The 13,485-nt window shown below is 46.1% G+C and overlaps 1 protein-coding gene across 13 annotated transcripts in view; it reads right to left on the bottom strand.

The window, feature by feature from the left end:
• HIVEP3 (HIVEP zinc finger 3) overlaps positions 1-13,485 on the bottom strand; it is a 399,795-nt gene that overhangs the window by 237,069 nt on the left and 149,241 nt on the right. The window lies entirely within an intron of this gene.

Here is a 13,485-nt window from a genome sequence, read left to right as displayed (position 1 = left end):
GACTGGCGCTTTTCTCCGGCAAAACCCCGAGCCGGAAAAAAGCGGCAGCCATGTTCATGCAAATGCCGCGGGGGATATTTAAATCCCCCGTGGAATTTGCAATTCCGAAGTGTCTCATTAGCATCCCTTTTCCGGAAAAGGGTGCCAGTGTAGACACAGCCTAAATGTATTAAACCCAAACAAAAGGGAAATGTTCAGACTAGTACAAATAATTTACCAGCCCTGGTATAAAAGCATGAGTTACATGGAGTTACAGCACGGACCATGCCTATTATTAATTCATATTCCCTTCTTATCATTTTATTGAGTTACAGTATTGTGTTTCTGTGAAATTTTGGGATGCTGTTTGCCTAGCAGACAGGAGAACAAAAGGGAATAGTGATAGAGATGCAGTCATGTTAGTCTGGTGTGCATGGAAACATGAAAAGCAATGACACTGCAAAATCCACCCTGTCTGAAACCAGAAGTTTAATGTCTCAAAGGGGGTTGCCGTGTTAGTCTGCAAAAACAATGAGGAGTCATCTACTTCAGGACAGGCCCAACAAGGAAAATAACAGAACATCACTGGTTATCACCAACAGCCCCAGCTCAAACCCCTCCAACTAGAGTCTGGAAAACGCTCCCTCCCTCTCACGGGCCTTGGGAGACAAGCCAGTCCTCACTCACAGACAGATCCCCAACCTGACGCAGATACTCCCCAGCAGCCGCATCTCCCCCCCCCCCCCCCCCCCCGATACACTCACCTAGGAACCTGCCCCTGTAACAAACCTGGTGCCAACTGTGTCCACACATCTACACAAGTGACACCATCACAGGACCTCACTACTACTGCACATCCTCTAATGCGACATATGCCATCAAGTGCCTGCCGTGGATATTGACAAAACTGGACAGTCTCTACAACGAAGGATAAATGTTCACAAATCAGGCATCAGAAATGGTAACACACGTAGGGCGTGTCTACACTGCAGAGTTTTTCTGGAAAACTACACTTACGTCCACACTGCTATTGCGTTCTTTCGACAAAAAGTCGAAAGAACGCAGGCATTTTCCCAACAGCGGTAAACCTCTTTCTACGAGGAAGAAGCCGTTCTCTGAAAAAGCTATTTTGGAAAAAGGCATGTGTGGATGCGGAAGAGAGTGTTTTTTCAAAAGAAGAGGCCTCCAGGAAAAAACACAGGTGTCCTGGTGGCCACTCCATCCACAGTAATCACAGCTGAAATGCGAGATAGCGTCCAATCAATGTGGACACTATCTTTTGAGAACACACATCACTTTTTCATTGCACTTTTGCTGTGTATACTCTCTCTTTCAAAAAAAGGTTTTCCGGAAAAGCCTCTTCCGAAAGAAGCCTGCAGTCTAGACGTCGCCATAAACCTGTAGGAGAACATTTTAACCTGCCTGGGCACTCATTAATGAATTTAAAAGTAGCCATCCTTCTGCACAGGAATGTTACCAGCCATCTACAGAAAGAGAGCGTGGAATTAAACTTCATATGCAAATCTGACACTGTTTCCCTTGCCTTGAACAAAGACATGAACTGGATGACCCATTATAAAACTAGCTTCCCTTACATTTAACACTTCATTGACAACAAAAGCTAAGTATGGGACACTTCCAGCTCACTCAATTACCCTCATTACCACTGGCACTACAATTGACAGGTTCCTTTTTTTCCTCTCTCCCTTCTTTTCTTGTTAAAATTCTGGGCTCTGGTCTACACCAGTGCATTATTTTAAAATAACCCCCCTTGGGTCAAATTTATAAGCGGAGCAACCACACTACCAAGTCCGTTATTTTGAAATAGCGGGCTGCTTATTTCAAAATTTGTACGCCTGCATTCCTTGGGGAATAACACTAATTTCAAAATGGTTATTTCAAAATAGCTGGAGGGTATGTCTACACTGCAAAGCTAATTCGAACTAACAGACATTAGTTCGAATTAACTTTAATAGGCGCTACACATACAAACTGCTAGTTCGAACTTAATTCCAACTAGCGGAGCGCTTAATTCAAACTAGGTAAACCTCATTCTACGAGGACTAACGCCTAGTTCGAATTAAGTAGTTCGAATTAAGGGCTGTGTGGCCACTTGATTCGAACTAGTGGGAGGCTAGTCCTTCCCAGCTTGCCCTGGTGGCCACTCTGGATACAACCAGGGAAACTCTTCTGCCCCCCTCCCGGCCCCGGAGCCCTTAAAGGGGCACAGGCTGGCTACGGTGCCCGTGCCAGGTGCAAGCCTGCCAGCACCCAGCCAGCAGACCCTGCAGCTGGCATGGCACGAGCCAGCCACCCACTGCCACCCAGCCCTCCGCCTCTTCCCGGGACCAGGCTGACGGCTCCCAGGAGCCTGCCCGGGGCCGCTAGACCAGGCAGGCGCCTGCCTCTTGTGCGGAAATCGTGGACCTCATCCACGACGTCCGCACTAGGCACAGGAAAGTGGCTGTCTAGGGCAGGATAGCTGCCAGCCTGGCCACCCAGGAGCAGGTTTGCATGAAAATCAGGGTGGTCCAATGAGACCCCCGACCCTGAGCCCTGAGCTTAGAACATAAGAACATAAGAACGGCCGTACTGTGTCAGACCAAAGGTCCATCTAGTCCAGTAGCCTGTCTGCCGACAGCAGCCAACACTAGAAACCCTGGAGGGGATGGACTGAAGACAATGACCAAGCCATTTGTCTCGTGCCATCCCTCTCCAGCCTTCCACAAACAGAGGCCAGGGACACCATTTCTACCCCCTGGCTAATACCACTCCATGGACCCCACCTTCATGACTTTATCTAACTTCTCTTTAAACTCTATTATAGTTCTAGCCTTCACAGCCTCCTGCAGAAAGGAGTTCCACTTAAACTGGGCTTAATCATAGAATCATAGAACCAAAGAGCTGGAAGAGACCTCAGGAGGTCATCAAGTCCAACCCCCTGCTCTAGGCAGGACCAATCCCAAATAAATCAACCCGGCTAGGGCTTTGTCAAGCCGAGACGTAAACACCTCTATGGATGGAGACTCCACTACTTCCCTAGGTAACTCATTCCAGTGCTTCACTACCCTCCTAGTGAAATAGTTTTTCCTAATATCCAACCTGGACCTCTCCCACCACAACTTGGGACCATTGCTCCTTCTTCTACCATCTGTCACTACTGAGAACAGCCTCTCTCCATCCTCTTTGGAACCTCCCTTCAGGAAGTTGAAGGCTGCCCTCACTCTTCGTTTCTGCAGACTAAACAGACCCAACTCCCTCTGCCTCTCCTCATAAGTCATATGCTCCAGCCCCTTAATGATTTTGGTTGCCCTCCGCTGGACCCTCTCCAATGCGTTCACATCCTTTTTGTAGTGGGGGGCCCAGAACTGGACACAATACTCCAGATGTGGCTTCACCAAAGCCGAATAAAGGGGAATAATGACATCTCTGGATCTGCTGGCAATGCTCCTTTTAATGCAACCTAATACGTCATTAGCCTTCTTGGCTACAAGGGCACACTGTTGACTCATATCCAGCTTCTCATCCACTGTAACCCCCAGGACCTTTTCTGCAGAACTACTATTTAACTGGTTGGTCCCCAGCTTGTAACAATGCTTGGGATTCTTCCGTCCCAAGTGCAGGACTCTGCACTTGTCCTTGTTGAACCTCATCAGATTTCTTGTGGCCCAATCCTCCAATTTGTCTAAGTCACTCTGGACCCTATCTCTGCCCTCAAGTGTATCTACCTCCCCCCCAACTTAGTGTCATCCGCAAACTTGCTGAGGGTGCAATCCATCCCCTCATCCAGGTCATTAATAAAGATATTGAACAAAACCGGTCCTAGAACCAAACATTGGGGCACTCCGCTAGAAACCGACCACCATCCTGACATCGAGCCGTTGATCACTACCCGCTGGGCCCGGCCTTCTAGCCAGCTTTCTATCCATCTTACCGTCCATTTATCCAATCCACATTCCGTTAACTTGCTGGCAAGAATATTGTGGGAGATCGTATCAAAAGCCTTGCTAAAGTCAAGGTCTATCACATCCACTGACTTTTCCACATCCACAGAGCCAGTTTCCTCATCAAAGAAGCTAATCAGATTGGTCAGGAACGACTTGCCCTTTGTGAATCCATGCTGACTATTCCTAATCATTTTCCTCTCTTCTAAGTGCCTCAAAATGGATTCCTTAAGGATCTCTTCCATGATTTTTCCAGGAACGGAGGTAAGACTGACCGGCCTATAGTTCCCTGGATCGTCCTTCTTCCCTTTTTTGAAGATGGGCACTACATTTGCCTTTTTCCAATCATCCGGGATTTCTCCCAATCTCCATGACTTTTCAAAGATAATGGCCAAAGGCTCCTCAATGACATTTGCCAACTCCCTCAGTACCCTCGGATGCATTAAGTCCGGACCCATGGATTTGTGTACGTTTAGCTTTTCTAAATAGTTCCTAACCTGTTCTTTACCCACCAAGGGCTGTCCATCTTCATCCCATCTTGCGTCACTTAGCGCATTAGTCCGGGAGCCCACCTTGTCCGTGAATACAGAGGCAAAGAAAGCATTGAGTACTTCAGCTTTCTCCACATCATCTGTCACTAGGTTACCTCCTTCATCCATTAGGGGCCCCACCCCCTCTCTGATCACCTTCTTCTTGTCAAACCTTGTTATCCTTCATATCCTTAGCCAGTCGCAATTCCATTTGCGCTTTCGCCTTCCTGATAGCCCCCCGGCATTCTCGAGCTATACATTTAAGCCCCTCCCTGGTCATTTGTCCAAGTTTCCACTCTTTGTAAGCTTCCTTTTTGTGCTTAAGTTCACCAAGGATTTCCCCTGTAAGCCAATCTGGTCTCCTACCATGTTTGCCTCTTTTGCTACGCATCGGGATGGTTTCTTTCTGTCCCTTCAATAAGGTTTCTTTAATATACTGCCAGCTGTCCTGGACTCTTTCCCCTTCATGTTAGCATCCCAGGGGATTCTGCCCATCAGATCTCTGAGGGAGTCAAAATCTGCTTTTCTGAAGTCCAAGGTGTGTATTTTACTACTCTCCTTTCTTCCTTTGGTCAGGATCCTGAAATCTACCATCTCATGATCACTGCTTCCCAGGTTGTCATCCACCTCTACTTCCCCTATTACTTCCTCCCTGTTTGTGAGCAGAAGGTCAAGCTGCGCACGGCCCCTGGTCGGATCCTTCAGCACTCGTGTCAAGAAATTATCCCCAACATTCTCCAAAAACTTCCTGGATAGCCTGTGTACTGCCGTATTGGTTTCCCAACAGATGTCAGGGTGATTAAAGTTCCCTACAAGAACCAGGGCCTGCGTTGTCCCTGGTTGTCCGAAGAAAGCCTCATCTACCTCATCCACCTGATTTGGTGGCCAATAGCAGACACCAACCACAACATCACTGCTGTTGTTTTCTCCTTTAAACTTAACCCATAGACTCTCAACAGGTTTTTCTCCCTCTTTATACTGGAGTTCAGAGCAATCATAGTGCTCTCTTACATATAGTGCAACTCCTCCTCCTTTTCTCCCCTGCCTGTTCTTCCTGAACAGTCTATACCCTTCCATGACAGCACTCCAGTCATGCGAGTCATCCCACCAAGTCTCTGTTATCCCAATTAAATCATATTTCTTGGACTGGGCCAGGGCCTTCAGTTCTTCCTGTTTGTTGCCCAGGCTTCTTGCATTAGTGTACAAACACCTCAGGTAACCAGTTGATCGCCCTATCTTCTCCATTCAAATCAGGGGTCCTCCTTTCTTGCTCATTCCTCTCTGCATTTCTTCCTGGTATCTGACTTTCCCACTCCCCTCAGGGTTTTCGTCACCGTCCCCCGACAAACTTAGTTTAAAGCCCTCCTCACTAGGTTTGCAAGCCTGCCCGCGAAGGCTTCACCCACTGTGTCCCCAGGGAGAACTGACCACTTCTCTTCTTTCTCCGCAGCCGCACCAGCTGTGCATGCAGGGCGCACCACCCCACCCGGGACATCCTCCAGCAGCCAAGGGTTCAGCAGGTCCACCACAACACTGCAGGGGTACCGAGACCAGCACCTGGGAGCCCTGCGAGCCCTGCACCGCACCATGGAGCAGTGGGTGCAGGACGAAAGGGAGTTCCGGCGGGAGCTGGTTGCCCAGGGTTGTGTCATCTGTGCCCATCTGCAGACCCTGGTACAGAGCGTGCTGCCTCGTGTCGCTCCAGCGCCTGCTGTCTCCCCAGCTCCTTCTCCCCCTCTCCAACATCCACACCCCCCACCTCAATCTCCTCCCCATCCCCCCGGGGACAGCGAGGCCCCCGCACCTGCCGTTCTGGGAGACAGTTGACCAAGTGAGACCTCCACCCCTGAGCCCGGAGCTTCCCTTCCCCCTTCTTCCCCTTGCTTCCCGCTTCCAGCTCCCTCCTCCCAGGTTTCCCCCTCCCCTCTCCCACCCTCTCTCTTCTCCTATCCCACTTCCTTTCCCCAGAGTTTCATACCCCCCCTCCAGTTTTGTTAAATAAACAGAGTTTATATTTTTGAAAATACATGTATTTTATTTGACATCAGGAAGGGGGGCTAGGGAGGGGTAAGTGGAAGGACATGATGGATGAATGAGGCACAAGCCCCCAGTGAAGCAGACCAGGGAGGCTCTTAGTGCTCCTCAGGGTGGAAGCTCTCCCCCAGGGCCTCCCGGATACTGACAGCCCCCTGATGGACCTCCCAGATGGCAGCCTGCAGAAAGTGCAGCCAGGCTCGCAGCAACGCGTCCAAGAGAAGCACCAGAGTGCCCAGGGGCAGCTCTGGCTCCGTGTTGCAGAGCGCTGTGGTGTCCCGAGTGAGGGCAACCAGACCACGCAGAGACAAAATGCTCTGCTGTCGCGCAAGCAGGGAAACCTGAGAACTGGCTGTCTGGGGGGGTCCCTTTAAGCACAGACATCAGATAGCCTCAGGCAGCAGCCCCACACAGTAAGTCCTGACTGGGTGCCCTGCTGGAACTGGTTCTAGCCAGCCTTAAATGCGATTCAGAGTCCACTCAGTGTGAACACACTATTTTGAAATAGCAAAATGCTATTTCGAAATGCATTTTGTGTGGAGATGCACAAATAACTATTTTGAAATAAGATATTTTGAAATAACAATGTAGGGTAGACATACCCTAACAGATTTATTGGAGCATAAGCTTTCATGGGCAAAGACCCATTTCGTCAGATACACGCATCTGATGAAGTGGGTCTTTGCCCACAAAAGCTTATACTAAAAAAAAACTGTTAGTCTATAAGGCGCCATGGGACTTCTCGTTGTATTTCAAAGTAATTACTCCCCACAATAATTAAAACTAATTATTCCTCAGTGCTTCTTGGGGCTCTAAGTTGTCATAACGTGTCCACATTAACAGAGCCTGCCTTGGACTAATTTCGAGGCTTCTATGTAGTAGTGGGAACATGCTATCTCAATTTTCTAAAATTGGGAGTTACTAAATCCGATTTAGTTATTTCAAAATAATTTCCTAGTGCAGACACACCCTGAGAGTCCCCCTTTTTTTCCTCCACTCAAGCTCATCTGAAGAAGTGGGTTTTGCCCACAGAAGCTCATGATACTGAATATATTTTTTTTCTAAAGTGCCAAAGGATTTGTTTTAGAAATGAAAAGTTAATGCAGTAAAAACACAAGTGGCCAATGAAAGAGCGGTGTCTCAGGGCGGGAAACAGAAAAAAAAAAAGATTCCACTGACTAGTTCGTAGTGCACTGGGCCCTCCTAAAGTCTTTGAGAAAGAGGCTTGATCAAATGTGAATGGAGCACTGGGGATCACTAAGAAAGGAAGATCCGGCACAAAGCACAAGGCACATCCCAAGACATTAAGAAATAAATGGAACAATAAAACTACAATAGGAGGAGAAGGCTACATGGACACGGGAACACAGGAGCTCAGACACACCTCTTGTCATTGCCCATACAAGTTCCTTGAAAGGATACAATGGAATGACATGCCCCTGATGGAAGTTATTTCCAGGCAGTTCATGTTTGGCTTATTGCCTGAGCATGAGTGCTGATATTCTATGAACCTTTTTCTTTAAATCTTAGCTAGTGTAACTGTGCATCTTCTTCTTAACTATGTAAATAGCTAATTCTTTTTTTTCATTATTATTATTATTATTATTATTATTATTATTCTAACACGTTTGCCCCAGTAATATCTTACAGCAGTGAAGTTAACTATGTGTTGTGTAAAAGAGAATTTCCTGTTATCTATTTTCAATGTGTTGTCTTTTAATTTCATGGGATGCCCCTTTGGTTTTCTATTAAGAGAAGCTAAAGAGACCCTGGCTGCCCTTAGCTTTACCATTTGTAATTTCGTGTCTTACCATATCACCTCTTTCAATAAAATGCTTCCAGTGCTTCTTTTCATTCCTTTTATCATTGATACACCTTCTGCTATGCCCAAGAGATGAAGTGACCCACAGCGCATGCAGCACCCCTGTGACAGCACATACACACACTATTTATATAATGGCAACACAAATTGAACATTAGTAACGTTTTTCACATTTTACAAACTCTACCATTTTGCGTGCTCTGTTTTTAGATCTTCATTGTGCACTGAGTAGAAATTTTCACTAAGCTGTCCATACTGATGCCCAAGTCCTTTCACTGAGTGGTTTATAGCTGATTTAGAATCCCATCAACATGTATGAATGGTTCAAATCTCTCCTTGTGTATTACCTTAGACTTTCTACAATGAGTTTCCTCCACTACCCCATAAACCAATTATCTTCCTTTGGCAAGTCCTTCTGAAGTTACTCACAATCCAGTGTAGACTTGATTAACCTAACTAAGACTGAGTGATATGCAACCTTCTTCCACACCATTGATAAATCTATTAAATAACATTAGTTACTCACCCAGGAACTTAGTTTCCTTAAAAGCTTCTTGTGAAAGGTTTCACTGAAGGACATTTGTGAGTCCATACAAATTATTATCTACTAGTGGATTGACTCCCTCAAAGAATTCAAAATGGTGGGAGAAAATAATTTTATATTACAGAAGCCATTTTGATTTGTCTCTATCAAGCCTTGTTCATCTATATGGTTTGTAAATCTATCCTTAATTGCTTTTTAAACTAATTTACATGCTAGTGACTCATTGGTCTGCAACTCAGCATTGTTCCTCTCTGAACTCTCTTTGAAGGATGATTACAAGATGTGCCATCTTCCAGTCCTGCTACAGAAGCTGATTTGAACAGAGATTGCATATTAGCTAAGTGCCTTCAAAATTCTGGTATGAATACCATCCTCTCCTGCTGACTAATTTCATTGTAAATTATCATTTTCTTCCAACACCTCCTCTTCTGATACCTCAGTGTTTGACAGCCCCTCATCTTTAGCCTCTACAAAAAGAAGCTCTGGGGAAGTATCTTTATGTTGCCCTCTGTGGTAAGGACTGAAACTAAGAAAAGTTAGTAAATTTCAGATGTGTTTTCCCACACTATTAGTGTGTAGCACAGTCGGCACTTACTTTAACCCGTGATATTTCAGATGGTCCAGGTGAATCACTTATGAGAAGTGCATCAGCGAGTCAAACTGAGAGCAACATTCTCTCCTCTTGTCTACCATGTAAATCTCCTCCCCAAATGCTGTTCTCTATAGTTAACTCCAACAGGGATCAGATGTCCACATGAGGACACAAGGCAGATCTCAGAGAAGAGACATTTATCTTGATATTGATTGCTCTGGAAAACTTTGTGTGTAAGTTTCCACATGGTATTTATAGCAAAGCTATACTTGAGCTATCATCTACTTCACGCCAGGCATTTGGTAAGAAAGATAGCATTTTTTTCCCAGCACTATCATTAAAAAGGATCCTTGTGTCTATAGTCAATCTTGCTCCAAGGCCTACACTATTTCATTTGCAGATATTAATATCGTTTTACAGAATGTGTATTTAGGGAAGATCTGTACTTTCTCAATTAAAAACACAGACACCTTAGGCTCCTACTTCTGGGATCAGAAGGCAGTTTCTCATAAAAAGCTGGGGAAGAGCTAAGTGAATTTAATACCTCTTACATCAGTCCTATTGTAGACTGCAAAACACATTACTGCTGCAAGTTCTGTGCTGTTCCCCTTTAACAACATAACTCTACTGTGGGAAGATCCTTGCCCTCCACACCAAACATCCATGAGAAATGCATTAATGGTTAGAAACTGCAAAGCCTGATTGGCAGAAACAAGGGATGCATCCCAGGGAAGCAAAATTGACACACCCCACTGTGAGCGCAGTAGCATTGTGATGTTCTAATCACACAACCCACAACACTTTTTTTCTGAAAATGAAGCCATTTCCACTGTAGGAAGGCACATGAGACATCTGTTCCCAAGCATCCATCACGTCGCACTAAGACAAACGGCAGAGAGCAGCCATTCTAGCTGACTTATTACACCAGTTTGAAGGGAGAAAAAATGAAAAAAAAATCTCTATTATTCCTTGCCATGGAGGAGGAGCCCTTTCGTTGAGGAGCAAAACCTGAAGAACAACACTGAATAATTCAGCTAACCTCTTGCATTTTTTTCTTGAAAGGGGATCTATCCTAAAAGAAAAAAGCTTTCACATGTCTGAGATGGTATTTATTTCTCTGGATTTGTTAATACAGCCCATCCAAATCGAGGTGTCCATCTACACATTGTAACTGAGATACAGACACATTTCCATAATGCAAAATATGACTTTTCCCCCACGCTGCTTCACAACATATTCCATCAATCTTACCGTTACTCTGCGGGAAAGCCACTAGATAGAATCTGCAAGCAAACACACCAAGTCCCTGCACCCCCCATCCTTGTAAAAACAACAGAAAGACATAAGCTGTGTGCATGCTCAATTTGTTCAGCAGTTCTGTGGTTATCACTAAGGGTGTTAAGGATCGGGTAACGGACTAATCAAATAGTCAATGCATTTTACATCAACTATTCGATTAGTCGATAAGGTGCCTCTGCCTTTGAAATGTAGCAAGAGCCCTAAGGCTGTTGCTACACTTCAAAGGCGAAAGCGCCACGTGGAGCCTGGGGTCAGCTGGGGAAGGCTCCGTGCGGCGCTGCCTGGAGCCCTCTCCAGCTGCCTGGCTTTTCAAAGCGGCAGCGCTGCCTGGAGCCCAGGATCCGGCCCCAGGCTTCAAGCGGTGCTGCCACTTTGAAGTACTCCCATTTCTTCCTCCCCCTTGCTTCCTCTATCTAATAGAGGCAGCAAGGTGGGGGGGAAGCGACTAGTCTGTTGACTATCCAACAAGTATTTGCTTATCGGATAGTCAACTAGTGGAATAGTCCTTCACATCCCTAGTCTGGCCCCAGTCTCCACGCAGCGCTACCACTCTGAAGTACCCCCTCTTCTTCCCCCCACCTGTTGCCTCTATCTGACAGAGGCAGCAAGGGGGGAAGTGACTCATCGACTATCCTGTCGACTCTCCAATAAGCATTTGCACCCTATAAGTTCCACCTAGTTGACCATTAAACCCGAATACTGTCCAAAGTGGCTGAGGAGGAGGGGAAAGGACAGGGAAAGGAATGTGATCTGCTCAGAGGGGTATTACCTTCCTTGTCACACTTAGTCCCTCTCTGAAGACACAGGGCAGAACTTTACTGCCTGCTCTGAACACATTCCACCACTGGCCCTCAGCTGACCTCCCCAAGAGGAGGGTGTCTTCCCGATGGTGCCATTGGTGAAACACATTCATCCTCCATGGTAACAGGCTGAGGTACCCAGATGCCAGGGTTCTGACTTCACTGCAAACCCCCGAAGGAGGAAAAGAACCTGGCTGGCAGGACACTCCTATTCAGAAGAAGCTTGAGCCGCAAGACAAAACTTAGAACCCCACCCGCACGGCAAAATCAATAGCTCTCTAAGCGCTCATTTCCCCACTGCTCCCCCCCCCCGAGTCGTTAGCATTCCACGTGTCGATTTTGTTAATTTGCCCCTTTGCCAATGAAAGAAAGCTGTTCCCAAAACAGTGGCATCATTCCAGACTTGCTCTTACTAATCACCTGCCCCCTCAGCCTCCACCCTCCTCTAACCACGCCAAGCAGAGACTCCGAATAAAAGGCTGCGCTGCACCAACAAGCAGTTTAAACACTAGAAAAGCAGCTAAAGGCTCTGAGGGCAATATCTCTCCCCCCCCAAAGGCAGTATCTGTGGGCCAGCATCTGTCTGCCACAAACATTAGCCCATAAAAATGAACCAATAAATCAGTGGACATGTACACCCAGGCATATTATCTCAGAGAACACTACAGGGATAAAAGCCCCCTCTTTATTTGCTCAGCCACACACATTCAGGCTACTTACAAGGCAACGTTGTGGGATGGATTATCTTGTAAAAGCCTCAGTATATCATGGTGTAATCTCAGACACAATATGACAGGAATTATCAAAGAACCTGGCACAACGCCATTTCGGTCCCAGTTATTGGCAATTTCCTCATTTGTTTGCAAATTTCTTTCCTCTCCACCCGACACCTTTACAATATTTTCCTGAATGTCTCTGTCAGCTGTCGTGTCCACATCGGCTTCTTTTAGCAGCAGCGGGAGCATGACGCTTTTGTGCCTTAATGGCTACACGTTCAATTAGTTTATTCCTACTGGATTACTGCTCAAACACACGCATTGCTGGTCTTTGACTAACTTAGATGAATGGGAAATTTTGGATGAAGAGAGCAGCAGCTCCATTAAAACCATCTTCTTAGCATTCATAGCAAGGGAATCTGCTTCACTCGGGGGTATCAAGTAAGCAGCTCACCTGACATGTTTTCACTACGCTCTTGAGCTGAGTAATCCAAGCTCCAGTAACCCAATGAGTAGATAAAACATTTCCTAATATCTATCCTAAAAGTCACTCACTTTCATTTCAGACCATGAATACGTGCAATACTTTCTCCAAACTGCAATGGTCTTTCCTTCTGTTGTTTGTGACTTGTTAGTGACAGGACAATTCTCCAACAACCTCCCTCCTACCCCCATTTCCGCCCCACACCAGACACTGAACTAGAATCATCAAACACAGGTCTGTTTGTGATTTGAATATCAGATGAGCTCTGATCATTACAGGTGAAAGATTGCAATTAACCCCAATTCCCAGCCAGTGCTGTGTATCCTCTATCTTGCAAGCTTCCAGTCTACAGCGGCCAATTTTCTTAGCTATGACTGATCTCAAAAGAATCAAGCTGGAATTTTGGAGGAAGTAACACTCATATTCATCTTCACCTGCTACTGGGTTCCATACAGGAAAGCAAAACTGTTTCTCTCTGTGATCCTACTTACCCTGATATCTGTTACTTGAGACAAAAAGGAGATTGGTCCAGAAATGCAATTTGAAGGTTTATTTTATTTCTAATCTTCAGCCTCCCCCCCCCCCCCACCTTGCCAAAGGTCCTATTTAAGGAAAGACAAATGAGAAGACTGAGTTTTACATAATGACGTGTGAGGGGAGAAAAAAGGAAGTTGGACCTGCTAAAATTAGAAAGTGCTTACGCCCCCTCAGGCGGCTGCTTCGGCCCACGCATTTCACCAT

This window comes from Pelodiscus sinensis, chromosome 25 (genome assembly GCF_049634645.1).
Source record: "Pelodiscus sinensis isolate JC-2024 chromosome 25, ASM4963464v1, whole genome shotgun sequence".
Lineage (NCBI taxonomy): Eukaryota > Metazoa > Chordata > Testudines > Trionychidae > Pelodiscus > Pelodiscus sinensis.
Note: the sequence above shows the minus strand (reverse complement) of the source record. Positions and strands in the feature narration are given on the sequence as shown.